This window comes from Dunckerocampus dactyliophorus, chromosome 2, assembly GCF_027744805.1.
Source record: "Dunckerocampus dactyliophorus isolate RoL2022-P2 chromosome 2, RoL_Ddac_1.1, whole genome shotgun sequence".
Lineage (NCBI taxonomy): Eukaryota > Metazoa > Chordata > Actinopteri > Syngnathiformes > Syngnathidae > Dunckerocampus > Dunckerocampus dactyliophorus.
In genome coordinates, this window is record NC_072820.1 from 45,759,881 (window position 1) to 45,775,824 (window position 15,944).

Genomic DNA, 15,944 nt, shown 5'->3' on the forward strand with positions numbered 1-15,944 from the left:
ACCTTTTAAGTTGAATTGCAGAAATACAACAAACTTTTCAGGATATTCAAATTTTCTGAGGAGTACCTGTACTTAGGTTGCATTATTTTGAATGCTTTAAAGAGCTATTTTCAAAACAATATTTAATTCCACAAATTCATGTTTGTCACAAACGTTTATGAGAAAGGAAAAAAAAAAAAAAAAAAGGATCTGTATCAGATCGGATCGGCAAGACTTTAAAAAAATCGGATCAGCTCGGAAGCCAAAAAATGTGGATCGGGACATCCCTACATGAGATATATCCTCAGATTAGTTTGAGGGATTAGCGGCTGCCTTTATCGCTTGATATCCGCATCGGAAGTGCTGGACAATATCGGTATTGTCATCCCTCATTTATTGTGATTTATTGGTCCCAGACATAAGTGAATTTTAGTTGGATTCCTTTTTTATAAATGAAATATTTTTGTAGTTTGAGCATAAGAAAACCTGTTTATGACCTGCTAAATAGGGTTTTAACACTTTTAGATCCCTCTAGTCATGAAATAGTCACCTTTACGTTCCTATTACCTAATACGGTATAGTAGACATAATAGAAAATTAGGGAAGTCCGATAATATCGGCCCACCGGTATTATCGGCCCGATATTGCCATAAAAATGTAATCATCAATATTCGTATTGGGATTTTTCCCCTATAATGCATGCTGATAGTAAACATAATGCTGTATATAGGCCTACGTGCTCCCATATTTTCCAGTGCGCAAATGATGACCTCATCAAACCGCCTCTCAATCATGTAAACAACCGTGGGTGGCTAGTAGCAAGTTAGCTCACTCCATCCATCCATTTTTTTATGCCACTTATAATGTTAAAATTCCCGGAAGTAAGCAACGGCAAAATCTGACACTGTGCGTGCTCGATTAGGAGAGTCCATGGGGACGTGCGTGAAAATGCTGCTTTTTCATAGGACATCGGTTGTATTTTCATTCGTATACATGTTTGCAGGTAGGTTACTTCTTCCTCGTTAATTTCGTATGGGATTTATACTGTGTTGTACCACATGGACTCATACGACGGCTTTGAATGTAAAGTCCAACTTAAAGCCTTTCAAACTCCTGCATCGGAGCTTCGGTGTGTCGGATATACATTCACTTAAATGTCTATCTGCAGATGAAATTTCATTAAAATCTGATGTTGCGAAATATGTTCATTTTCGCCTGTAATTACTTGTGTACATGCAGTTTGTAGTGTGGCATGGAAACGAATACAGCGTGCTGCTGCACTAAGACTGCTAGGCCTACATGGAAATTATGACACTTGAATTTCTTCCCTGGACTTTTCGATGATCAAAAAAATGTAAATGGCTACTTTGTTGACTTTTAAAATAAATGTGACAGCCTAGTCAAGTATTTCTCACATGTTGTACAACGCTGTTTACAGCCACGTTGAGAAGCTAATTGCTGATGCTGTATCCGTTAGCTTCACAACAGATATGTGTTCATTCCACCACAGGGGATAAGTCATGTTACACATATTGGTGTGGGAAATTGAGAGTTGGATAATATGGGCATATCTGTTACCGCAAAAAAGCCAATATCGGACATCACTGTAGAAAATCAAACCGACAAATGGAAAATAAAACACAACATAGACTCACACGTTAGGGACTTCTGGCAGTGGCCAATGCAACATTACTGACACCTAGTGACCAGTGTACACTACTACATATCAATGTGTCTTTCATTGTGTTTTCTCAATTTCTTACAGTATATTGAAATGTCCTATGTTAATACGTAAAATTAGCTTAAACATGCATATTTTTTGACTAATAGTCTGAAGTAAACCACGATATAGTGATGATTTATTTATTTATATATTTAAAAAAACGCTTTAGAATCAAGCTGCGAAATTAGAAGCGCAATGTGTCGAGGGTTGCCTGTACATGGGATATTGGTAACACAGCCAATATTGAGCATCCCTAAAAATTAAACACAAAAACTTGCTAGTAAAAGCAAAAATGGGGGGAAAAGAGCTTATTAACGGTGGTAACTAATGTGCTGCATTAATTACGTTACATTTTTGTAGCATAATTAATGCATCATGTCAAGCCACACCTCTTTGTTATAAAGGCAGATGGGAGCATAGTGTAGCGTGCCCCCAGAGTCTCACGCTCTGTCATAACTTTATTCTGACCTGAGCACATCAACAGCAGTGCGAATCCAACACCATATGTGTATCTCCAGCCCACAAACACGTGTCTAGTCCCTTCGTCATCGGAACAACACGTCCTCATTGTCACTAGACGACCACGAGATGCATTCACAGGCACGCTGGACATCACGTCTTTGTTTTACATGTATGTGTATGCTCATCGCTCACAATAACACTGTTGGTGTGATGCAAATGTTGTGCTGCTACTAAAGAAATTAGTGTTAGGCAAATACATTTTTAGACATGTGCCATCTTACACAGTAGCTTGATGTAAGTTTTCAGGTCATTTGGAGCTGTTGATACATACAAATATATAAAATAGTGTACTGTCATTTATCTTTGTTCATAAAATACAATTTAAAAACTGCATATTTCAGAGAAAGTTGCAAATGGTGAATTATGACTAATTCATATGACAAAGACAAAAAACGGATACATTTGATAGATATATATATATATCAAGATGCTGATTAGACACCATGATTAGCCTTAGACTGCCCACAATAAAGGGCCCCTCTGAAATGTGCGGTTTTATCACACAGCACAGTGCCACAGATGTCGCAAGATTTGTCGCAATTAGCATGCTGACAGCAGGGCTGTTGCTCGTGTTTTGAATGTTCATTTCTTATCATAAGCTGTCTCCAAAGGCGTTTCAGAGAATTTGGCAGGAAATCTAACCAGCCTCACAACCGCAGACCGCGTGTAACCACACCAGCCAAGGACCTCCACATCCAGCATGTTCACTTCCAAGATCGCCTGAGAAAATGAATGGCGCTTTTTTAAAAGGATTTTTCAGTATTTGGCCCTTGGTGGGAAAAGTTTACATATATATTTACATAATAAATATATATGTATGTATATACAGTAGGTCCCCAACTTACGAACACCCGACTAGCGAACACTCGCTGATACGGACACAAGCCGACTGGTCTATACTTTATTTTATTTTGCCTTGCAGTCAGTCGCTCAATCAATATTTATACTGCTACTGTACATGCTTGACCACCACCCACAGAACACTACCTCTTTTAGAAGAGTCTAACGACGACGACTTGTCCTTTTTTTCAATAACTCCTCCTCCTTCACCACAACGACGTATACTCGACCGCTCGTCTTCAATGATAAATAACATTTATCATTACGTATTGTCATATCACTTTTATTATTGTTTTTTTCATTAATTATCCTCATTTAATATTACTACTGCATCCAAACTCATATTTACATACATACACATATACTATATATGTATACACGGACATGTAGTATCTATATCATTGGTAATATTACCTTTTCCCCTACTTAAGAATGATTCAACATAAGAACGGTCGTCTGGAACCAATTGTGTTCGTTAGTTGGGGACTTAGTGTATATGTATATTAAAAAATAATGTTTACGTTTTTCTTTTTAATATAATTTTTGATTTAGATTATCTTAATATATTTTTATTTATATCATATATATTCATTTTTTTATTGTCTTTTTTCGAAATATTTTTTTGGCGTAATTGTTTAATTAAAATTTTCACCCCAAGTCACCTGGGATAGGCCCGTGACACTACTGAGGAGAAGCAGCATAGAAAATTAATGAATGTTTAATTTTCATTATTTTTTCCCCCAATAATTTACATATATATTCAAAAATAAGACTTTTTTGGTATAATGTTTAACTATCATATGCCCAGACCCTGTATATACTGTGCACACTTTTGTTAGCGCTGTGTGGTTAAGCAGTGGAATAAGCAGCAAACCAGTACTGCAGGTTGCTACAGTATTTATGCCTTTATGACACTGTAAGGCTATGGAGATGTCCTACATGTTACACGGGAGTGTAATAGAACAATATCAGACTGGAAGGCTGCACTGCAACATGACAGTGGTCCTTTGAGTCAATGTTTTTTTTTTTGTTTTTTTTTTTTGTTTTTTTTTGAAGTGAGGGTTAAATGATGGCCAAAAGAGCGTGAGAAATTCCAAAGCAGGCTGAGGAATGTTGTGTGCCAAAACCAGGAAGGTGGTAATGAAAAGAGCCTGAGAGCTTTTCTTCATGGGCACGTTGCCAGCTTGGCTTTTCAGAACACTTCAATGCCATACTAACTAACTAGACAGCATCGGTGACCAAATAAACCAAGATACAGTACTTCTAAATTATGCTGCAGTGCTGGGTGTGTTATTGGTAAAGATACTTGATGTATTGTGTTACATTCCGTGTGATACAGTATATCCATCTTGACATTAAGTCAATATACAGATATGAAATATATGATCCTGATGTAAAACATGTTTGCCCTCCTCACTTGGAGGAAACGGACCACAGGTTTTCCCCTGACAAGTTGTTGCACAAGTCCAAACTTGTTGTGGCTGTGGTGAGCTAATGACGTAAATATCCACCGTGTTCATCCGGCATGGTAGAATTATTTTGTCATCTTTTGACAGCTCAAATGTAGCCTGTGTAGAACAGTAATTGTGGTCACATGGCAGCATGTCAAAGCATCTACTATGTGAAACATGTTCCCATTTTACAGACTTTCACTGCATGGATGCTGAGCAGTATTCACACATATTTCTCATTTTTTATTCCAAACCATTTTACCGACCCTCGACTACTTCTTCGTGGTTATCTAATGACACTAGGGGAATTAAGGCATTAAACCGATAAATAGCTCAGATAACCGATAAAAACTTGCACTGTGCTGTAGGTAGGTTAGCATGCGCAAATCAAGCGTTCCCTTTCTGTGACGTGCTGCAAACGGTCTGTCGTAGCTTCCCCTGAGCGCACTTGTAAACATAAACGGCATCGATCGAGTGGGACTCTCACTGTTTCAGAGGAAGACATTTTTCCAAATGCTGTGCAAAACATTCTGCAATAAGTAGAAAAAACACAGATTTTTTTGACATTAAGTTGTATAACACCCCCATCAGCATTGCAGTCCATCAATGGTGACTTACCCCGCACTTGGGCCCGTGAGCCCAGTTCTGGCCGGATGAGAAACATAGTTCCGGTTAGTTATTAGGGTTACTTAAGTAAAGTTGGGCTTCCGAACTATCCCATTAATATATGTCTCAAAAATCGTGATAGAGTGAAGTCGTGAAATCCGAACCACATCGTGGCGAGGGACGACTGCATATATTCAACATTCCTGCACCCACAACAATTCCAGCATTAAAACATTCGGGCACACAAATCAACAGCTTGATCGAGGGTGTGAGTGAAATAGTACACAAACTGCTAAGCAATCAAGTAAAGAACAGACACAGTAAACATACAGTATACTTAGTAGGGATGTTCCGATTCACATTTTTTGGCTTCCGGTCCGATTTTTTTTAATAGTCTTTACAATCCAATCCGGTACCGATCCTTGGAACAAACCTCTGTGAGTCAGGCATCCAATAAAAGATACAATTGGAAAAAATGGGCGAGCAAAATACTTATACAAAATACAGGACTGATCATTTGACATGGTTATAGATCAATTTGTGGAGTGATTTAGAATGACTTTTTATTTTTTAACAAACTCTTCAACGCAACAGTAATTTATTGATGGTTCCTATTATTTATATATGTGTAAATATGTATATATATGTAAACCAGCGGTTATAGCGGCAGTGGCGGAGCCAGAAATGTTTCATTGGGGTGTGGCCATGGTGAGACCATTACTCACACAGGGTTGGCAATAAGTTGATATCTGAAATGTCTAGATGGCTAGTGGGGTGGCCGGAGAGTGACCAAGGGTGGGCACCAGCGGCACTTCCCGTGCAAGCTCCCGCACCATGACACAGTAGTCCGGGCACAGTGAGGGATAACTACTGCTGTAGCTACAGAGCTGAATATCCGACGTCCTACTTGAAACTAACTTCACCATGGTACACTGCGGACATGTCTGCATGGTGGTGTTGCATTTTCTTCTTCTTGATGGTGGCGGGAGTCGAGTGGCAACCAGCTTTGAGGAGCATTACCGCACCTACCATGTTTGAGTATGGCCCAGAGTTAGAAACGCTATACGGCAACCGGATAGGCCCGATCTCATGGCAGAAGCCGATATTATCCGATCTTCTTCAAAATACAGCGGATCGGCAGCCGATCCTGATCCTGAAGATTGGATCGGGACATCCCTAATACACAGGCATAGTCAATTCCAGTGAAACCTCTTTTGTGACGAAGATGACAACAATTTTCAGGAAACAATATGCTAAGGCTGCGCGGTATGGCAAAAATATGATCACATTTTTTGTTATCATCCGATCTTATTATCACGATTTTTTTTGTATTGTTTTTAACCTGCCAGTTTTAAAGCATCTGTACTAAAAAGAGATGAGTTCAAAATGCGATTAACATACGAAGTAATTACCAAAGAAGATTAAATAAGATGAACATAGAAAAATATATAAAAACAATTTTTACTCAACATGAAAAAAATGTAGAGCACTATAAAATAAAATGGTGAACTAGTTTACAGTCCTGAGAGGTTGTGCAAGGGTGCAAGACCCAAAATAAACAAACTGCCCTGTTGGGGATAATGAAGATGCTTACGATTTTTGAGCTTTGTTGCTTTCGCTGTTGACATCGTGTGATGGCAGCAGTGGTAGGCTGTGCAGACTCCACTCACATTTTCACTCGTTCCTTATTGCTTTTTTTCCGTGAACAATAACATTGAACGGCATATTTCCTGTGTTAGATGTGTGCTCGAATGTTGAAATATTTGCCCGCACTTTTCATCACTGAAACCAGTCAAAAGAGTGACGTTTCCTCGAGAACCCTCCCACCCGCAACCTACCCTCGGAATACATTGGTTTCATATTTTTGTTGTGCCATTTTGGTTGAATTTATGTTTGTTGTATATATTTTTTTATATTATGCCCGCTTGTATCTCCCTTTGGGCATCTCTGTATGGAGTTTGCATGTTCTCACGGTGCATGCATGGGTTTTCTCCGGGTACTCCGGCTTCCTCCCACATTACAAAATCATGTCCATAGGTATGAATGTAAGTGTGAAAGGTTGTCTATATGTACCCTGCGATTGGCTGGCGACCAGTCCAAGGTGTACCCGCCTCTCGCCCAAAATCAGCTGGGATAGGCTCCGACGTAACCCAGCGACCCTAGTGAGGGTGAGCGGCATAGAAAGTGGGTGGATCGACTCAAGGAGACGTAGTAAGCCTGTTTACATTTCCAAAAGACACCATTCAGATTCTTCAGTATTGCCTTGGGCACATTTCAAGGACGGTTGTTTTGGTACTGCACCTCAGATAAAGTAAAGTTAGGGACCGAATGTGAATTGCCGGAGGATGCTTCTACCATCAGCCGTCCCGACTGGCTTTCTTCGACCCAGTCTGGGGAAAACACAAGCACTGACGAAAATGGAAAGTAAACAAAACGTCAAAAACCCAGAAGACGTTTGTCTGTGGAAAAGCGTACAAGGTAGCAGTAAGTGAATCCACATTTTTTTGTAGTAGATATATTCTACGAATCTTTGAATAATATAGGTTTTCATACCATACTGTGTGGCTTGATCCACCGCCACACAGCCAACGTTGAGTAACCTTTCTTCTCAACAGTTTCTTCTCAGTTTGTTAGAAGCGGGAGTGGTTTTACACTGGTGTGAAGAAAAAGTGATATACTGTATATGAATTACCTTATTTATTAGTGGCCGGACATTTTTCCACCTTTCTCTATTATTGAGAAAACCTAACTGTGCCCGCATGCATTGTACTGCGATACTGGTACTGTATGCTATTTGATACAGGAGCGATAAAAATGGAATACATGGAATTCCTTTGATAGAGTATGTATTTGTGCTTCTAGTCTGACTCGAAGGCACAAAGTAAACAATAGAACACTTGTGACCTTCAGAGACTTGAGTTGATCATTCTGCTTGGATGGTTTTGTCGTGCCAGATGTCACGTGCAGGGTCTTAGCGTGTGATCAGGGTCAGGTAAGGTTTGGTACTGAAGGTGCTTCGTCATTCTAATCCTAATGGCAGCACATCCTGGGCCACAAATCCCCTCAGGTACTGAGGCTGTATCTCAAATGAAATACTTCTGTCAGTGCATTTCATTATACTGTGTACACTGAGCACTTTCTGCGTGTGCACATTTTGCACAGTGTAGTACTGACGGAAATTCATTACTGTCGTTGTGCACTTACTGGATATGACGATCAAAATATTTACCCACGTCTTCTTCTTCTCTGCTTTTTAATAGTGAATTGCAACCACTAGATCGGGGTCGGCAACCTGCGGCTCTTTAGCCTCTTGTTGCGGTTCCCGTTGCCAGGCTCTGTAATTTTTCAAAAATAGTTTGAATTATCCGACTCACCGCAAGTCAGTGAATGGCAAAACGGCTCTTTTGATGGTAAACGTGCCGACCGCTGCACCAGATGGTGCCAACACTTGGATTGTCCCATAATTGTACAATAATTAAGAATGAATTTGTTATGACTTTTTCTGCCTAGCTCGTACGTACCCCGTGCTTCAAATGAGGCGGCTGGTAAGTCTCCAGGGTTGCGTTTCACATGGAATACTTCTGTCAGTACACTCCAATAAGTATACTGTGTACAGTCTTGTGTATACCTTGAGCGCTTCAATTTCGACAGTGTAGTGCTGTCCCAAATACATTACTGTCCTTGCACACTTACCGGAAATGATGCTGCTTTTTTGGGTGCTCCTCATCCACCACCATCATTTTAACTTTGTCCCTCCCCTTCCAAGATGGCGACTATTCAGGGTGCATCACCCGCACACTTACCATTTTGACTGTTTTGAGTGCAGCATCCCGGGCACTGACTGTGCACGCTGCAGTGTGAATGCGCTTGTGCACTCAAAACGCCAAGTTTACTGTAAGTATAAAAGTGCGTAAATTGAGACACATCCTGAGCCTCAGACAGCAATCGAGTTGTCATTCACAGCATTAGGGTGGATGTTACAACATCTTTCATTGGTGTTTATTACTGTTGCATTGGATTGCCATGTCTTGTATTGAGATCATTAAAAGAAACAGAGTGTGTTAATCAGGAATGTTTAGGACAACAACAAGAGGAGCTCCGTATGTTAAACATTGGTCGCAGAGAGCACCCGCTGACACAGAAAGGCTTGTCCCAGAAACGAGGAACAAAGAGCAAGAGACACACACACACACACACACATTACATCATTTGTACACTCGTCTACATCGACTACATTGTCCGCTGTAATTGCTCATTCGGGCGTGTTGAGTAGGACTCCTCATTTCCAAACCTGCCAGTCAATGCCAACATGATTACACATGCTTCTCAGCCAAAGCATCTTTACTGTGAATGAATACATTGTACGCTTTTGTCAGTGGTGTGTTGAAAAATACCTTCCCTTTCTGCTTTGGTTGTTATTTGTACAGTAGTAAGATGACTGACTGTACTGTCGCTTTACTGAGCCGACTACACCCAACAACGGGACATGAGAAATTGCCCACATACAGTGGCAGTCTTGGAAGAGTGAGGACACTTTCTTTGTTTGGGTTTGACATCAAAGGGAGAGGGGGCAGCACGGACAGGGACAGGAGCAGGATCAATAGGCTGATCAGTAGTAGTAGTAGTAGTAGTACTTTATAATCCCACAGCAGGGAAATTCACCTGTTACAGCAGCAAGCAAGATACACAAGTAAAGAATGCATAGTGACATAGTGAATACAAAATGGTTCAGGTGTTGTAGAGCCTGATAGCGGTCGGTATGAAGGACCTGCGGAACCTCTCCTTCTTACACCGTGGGTGTAACAGTCTGCTGCTGAAGGAGCTGCCCAGGGAAACAACAGTGTCATGTAGCGGGTGAGAGGTGTTGTCCATGATGGATGTCAGCTTAGCCAACATCCTTCTCTCCCCCACTTCCTCCACGGAGTCCAGAGGACCGTCCAGGACAGAGCTGGCTCTCCTGATCAGCCTATTTATCCTGCTCCTGTCCCTGTCCGTGCTGCCCCCTCTCCAGCAGCCCACAGCATAGAAGATGGCTGAGGCCACCACAGAGTCATAGAAGGTCTGTAAGAGAGTCCTGCACACACCAAAGGACCTCAGTCTCCTCAGCAGGTGGAGGCGACTCTGGCCCTTCTTGTAGAGGGCGTGGGTGTTGACGAACCAGTCCAGTTTGTTGTTAAGGTGAACACCCAGGAATTTGTAGCTGTCTACCAACTCTATGTCCGCTCCCTGGATGTTCACCGGTGTGAAGTGGGATGTTTTCCTCTGGAAGTTAATGATCATCTCCTTTGTCTTGCTGGTGTTGAGTTGCAGCTGGTTAAGCTCACTCCAGCTGACAAAGTCCCTGATGATCGTCCTGTATTCCAGATCATTCCCCTCCGAAACACAACCAACTTCTGGATGTGACACTGTGTGGAGTTGTGTGTGAAGTCCGAGGTGTAGAGGGTGAAGAGGAAAGGGGAGAGCACCGTACCCTGAGGGGCACCTGTGCTGCAGAGTACCATGTCAGACACACAGTGACGGAGCCTCACATACTGTGGTCTGTTGGTGAGGTAGTCTATAATCCATGCAGTCAGATGTTAGGTCTACTCCCACACTCTCCATCTTCACTCTGAGCAGTGACGGCTGGATAGTGTTAATAGGAGATAGATAGGAGAGCGAGCTCTGTCCTGGACGGTCCTCTGGACTCCGTGGAGGAAGTGGGGGAGAGAAGGATGTTGGCTAAGCTGACATCCATCATGGACAACACCTCTCACCCGCTACATGACACTGTTGTTTCCCTGGGCAGCTCCTTCAGCAGCAGACTGTTACACCCACGGTGTAAGAAGGAGAGGTTCCGCAGGTCCTTCATACCGACCGCTGTCAGGTTCTACAACACCTGCACCACCTGAACCATGTTGTAGTCACTATGCATTCTTTACACTGTACTCTTTACATGCGTATCTTGTTTGCTTGCTGCTGTAACAAGTAAATTTCCCCGCTGTGGGATAAATAAAGTACATACATACATACAAAAGACAAATACGAGACCAGAGAGCTTTTATTTCCAGGTGTTTACAACTGGATCGGCTGCACAGCTTAGAGGGGTGTACAAACTTTTCCCGCCCAGGGCCGCATACTGTGAAATGAAAGCAATGTCAAGAAGTTATATACAGTATATTTCAAGAAAAAACTGCATCTCAGCTTTGTGATGTAGGTGGAAAAGCATACTGTATTATTGGTGTAAACGTCAGTCTTTGCTATGCCTGTGAACATTCTCATTAAGCCAGGTCATTGTACTCTCATTCATTCAATCGATCGCAACCAAACTTTTCCTGTAATATATGACTTAATTCCCATAATATTTTGACTTTATTCTCATAACATAACTTTTTTTCTAAAAATTACAACTTTGTTTTGTTTCTCATAATATTACGACTTTATAAATTATTTATTATTTATTATATATGTGCTTGGCTCAGAAAAAAAAAAAAAAAAAAAAAAAAAAGCAGCTGCTGGCCGGGAATGGCACCCGGGCCGCAACTTGGACTTATTCGATATAACCTTTTTGTTTGAACACCATGTGAGCACAAGTATTGGAACATGTGAGTGTCAGGTGTGTTTGTTGCCCAGGCGTGTCCTATTCAATCAACAAATAGCACTGAATGTCTGTGCTCACTTTCAGATTTGGGTAGGATAGATTTTGCCTGGGTGGACCGCATTTAGAGGTGAAAACAACATGGAAATCGGAGAGCTGTCTATGGGTGGAAAAACAAGCAATTCATCAGAAGCATTGCACAGACATTAGCCATAGCAAGTGCAAACAAGATGGAATTTCCTGAAGAAGAAAGAAACTACTTGTGTACTAAGTAACAACATGGGACGGATAGACCAAGGAAAATGGAAGTTGATGACAGAAACATTGTGAGAGCTGTAAAGAACGATTGTAAAACAACTGCTTGTGACACCAGCAACAACCCGCAGAGGGCGGGCGTGAATGTATTGCTGTCTACTAGGGGTGTCGGAAGTTGGAAGTGGCATTGTGCAAAGTACTGGAAGCGCACATGAAGTGCTTTAGGCCTACCTTGCAATCCAGCCTACCTTGGTGCAGTGAGCGACGTGTGGCTGATTTTTTTTCCATCAGAGTTGAACAGCTGCTTGCTACTTGTTGATGTCCAAGCAGAAGCTGGAGTAATTCTGCATACGATCAACGTTCCTTAAAGATTAGTCAGATCAACCCACGTAGATGTTAGAACTTGTCTGCACCCTTAATCACAGAGCGCTTCTACTGTATTGACACTCATTGCATTTAGCTCAGCACCAAATTTCAAGTATTGCGTCACCGGTTCCGTTTCACAACACACGTCGTAGAAGCAACATGGCCATATTTAGCGAGTAAGGGTGCGCATATAAGTGTTTCTTGCATCATGCATTTATACAAGCGATTTACAAAGGTGAAGTGAGCTCCATCTTTGTTATTCTGTGCAATGCACGTCTGAAAGCTGTAAAAAAAAATAAATTTAAAAACCCTCCACAATGCAACCCAGCCCCTGACCAACAGAGCCAAGAAGGTAGAGCTTGGACACAATGGTTTGCTACGCAACACCTTCCTGGCAAAACATGCGTAGGTGTCCAAAGTGTGGCGCAGGGGCCATCTGTGGAACGTGGCTCATTGGAGAAATAAAATAAACAAAAGTACAAAAATAGACCAAAAAGGCATAATAATGTAACTAGAAAAAGCTGCAATGTTGATACTGTTAACTAATAAAAACAAATATTTGTCTTTAAATGTATATGTACTGTATGTAAAATGTATTTATATGTGTTGTTTATTAGAATTATTTTTAATTATAAATGCAGCCCCGACATGAAGACACAGACCAGTAGATAAGAGAAAAACAGTGAGCTTTATTATTATTATTATTATTATTATTATTATTATTATTATTATTATTATTGTTGTTTTAAGGTTTTTTTGCTCAAGAGTCTAAAAGAGATTACGAAGCAACTCCCCACTAATGCATGTGGCTGTAGAGTAGTTTTAAGACACAAAAACGGCCACTAGATGGCAGAAGTGCTCTGCAGCAATCATGTAAATAGGAGGGAGGAGAAAGGACAAAGTGGAAGAGCGTCGAGCAGTGTAGCGTGCAGATGGTTATTACGCAATACATACCGGAAACGCAATGTTTACGACAACGCTTCTGCGACGTCACGTGCGTTGGTAGTTATTTTTTAAATGTATGAACATAAATGGTCAATGACCATGCCTCGTATACAGTGGGTACGGAAAGTATTCAGACCCCTTTCAATTTTTCACTCTGTGTCATTGCAGCCATGTGCCAAAATCAAAAAAGTTCATTTTATTTCTCATTAATGTACACTCAGCACCCCATCTTGACAGGGGAAAAAAAAACAGAAACGTCAATAACCGTCACAGAGCTGTTCTGAAGCCACCCCTTTGTTATTTTAGCTGCTTCGGGTCATTGTCCCGTTGAAAGGTGAACCTTCGGCCCAGTCTGAGGTCCCGAGCACTCTGGAAGAGGTTTCCCTCCAGGATATCGCTGTACTTGGCCGCATTCGTCTTTCCTTCAATTGCAACCAGTCGTCCTGTCCCTGCAGCTGAAAAACACCCCCACAACATGATGCTGCCACCACCATGTTTCACTGTAGGGATTGTATTGGGCAGGTGATGAGCAGTGCCTGGTTTTCACCAAACACCAAAAAGTTCAATCTTGGTCTCATCAGGCGAGAGAATCTTATTTCTCATAGTCTGGGAGTCCTTCATGTGTTTTTTCATGTGTCTTGCACTGAGGAGAGGCTTCCGTCGGGTCACAGAGGCTGCAGTGATAGTTGACTTTGTGGAACTTTCTCCCATCTCCCTACTGCATCTCTGGAGCTCAGCCACGTTGATCTTTGGGTTCTTCTTTACCTCTCTCACCAAGGCTCTTCTCCCACGATTGCTCAGTTTGGCTGGATGGCCAGGTCTAGGCAGAGTTGTGGTCGTCCCAAACCTCTTTGATTTCAGGATTATGGAGGCCGCTTTGCTCTTAGGAACCTTGAGTGCTGCAGAAATTCTTTTGGAACCTTGGCCAGATCTCTGCCTTGCCACAATTCTGTCTCTGAGCTCCTTGGGCAGTTCATTCGACCTCATGATTCTCATTTGGTCTAACATGCACTGTGAGCTGCAAGGTCTTATGTAGACAGGTGTGTGCCTTTCCTAATCAGGTCCAATCAGTTGAATTAAACACTTTATTGGACTCCAATAAAGGAGCAGAACCATCTCAAGGAGGATCAGAGGAAATGGACAGCATGTGAGTTAAATATGAAGGTCGCTGCAAAGGGTCTGATTACTTATGACTTTCTTTTTTAATTAATTTGCAAAAATTTGTACATTTCTGTTTTTTTTCTGTCAAGATGGGGTGCTGAGTGTACATTAATGACAAATAAAATTAACTTTTTAGATTTTGGCAAATGGCTGCAATGACACAAAGAGTGAAAAATTGAAAGGGGTCTGAATACTTTCCGTACCCACTTTATATAATATATTGGGGGGCATTTTACTAGTGACTCTTATTAAAAGAATTTGTTAGCATGTGAAGGTTTCTATCATCTGTGACATCCATCAAGACTGAGATACTTAAAAAGTTACGTAATGCACGTAGCGCAGACGTAAATGTCATATCCGGTTATGTACAGTACAATACATAAATAAATAGAAAAAAACACATAAAACGCAGTGCTATTTTAATGTATACAACCATAAGCAGAGTGCAATGACGCATTAATCTAGAGCAGGGGTGTCAAACTCGTGCCATAGAGGGCCGAGACACTACAGGTTTTCTTTCCAGCCGGACACTAAAGTGGCTGATTTTAATGATCAACACCTTCAATTTGAGGGAAGGAGCTCAGCACCTAAATCACCTGCTGAAGAAACTGGTTGAAGAGAAAACCTGCAGCGTCTCGGCCCTCCATGGCACGAGTTTGACACATGTGATCTAGAGGATTCAGCTCGAGTTTTTTTCTCGACTAAACGGAGAAATACCATCCATTCAAACATATCTTCCTAGCAAATGCTTTAGTCTGTATTTTTTCAGTGGTGAAAATAACTGAAAATTATTGATGGAACCAAGAGAAGAGGGTTTATAATTTATAATTTAATTAGTGTCAAAATTGTAAAGAGTTCATGGTGTTATATTTGTAAATATTTATTATTATTATTAGGTGAACCTTCGGCCCATTTATTATTATTTTGATGTTTAACAAAAGCCCTTTTTTGTGTTGTTTGTCTTGTGATATAATTGTTTAGATATTTGAGCTGTCAAAAAAGCAAAAAATATTGGTCAAAGTGAAAGATATGCTGTATCTTTTCACAAAGAAATGTTTTTCTCCCTTTTCTGGTCAGGAACTGATTATTTCTTGAAACTTACCTATGTTCTACTGCTGATTACTAAAGAACGTGAAAAAGCTAGAAACAAACTTAGTCCATCATTTTATCTTTTTGCATTCTGCTGATCATTTTAATGTTCTATGTAAAGCACCTTGAATTGTCCTGTGCATGAAATGTGCTATACAAATAAAGCTGCTTTGCTTTGCCTAGCTGCCTTTGTTAACATGTAACCTGGTCTGTAGTAGGGGTGTCCCAATACAACTTCTTCACTTCCGATACGATACCGATGTTGCAACCATGAATATCTTGACATTGTCCGACTTATTTGGTAGTGTGGAACGTTAGAAAAGGCTTGATCAAGCGATATTACTCAGAGAACAAAAGTCAGCAACAGTAATTATGAGGAAAACCGATCCATTTACCTGTTTATGCATGTGGGGTATAGTTTTATCCACAGTGT

General features: G+C 41.0%; 1 protein-coding gene across 3 annotated transcripts in view; it reads left to right on the forward strand.

Moving 5' to 3' along the window:
• Positions 1–15,944, forward strand: part of fasn (fatty acid synthase) — an 80,449-nt gene that overhangs the window by 5,026 nt on the left and 59,479 nt on the right. The gene's annotated exons all lie outside the window — the stretch shown is intronic.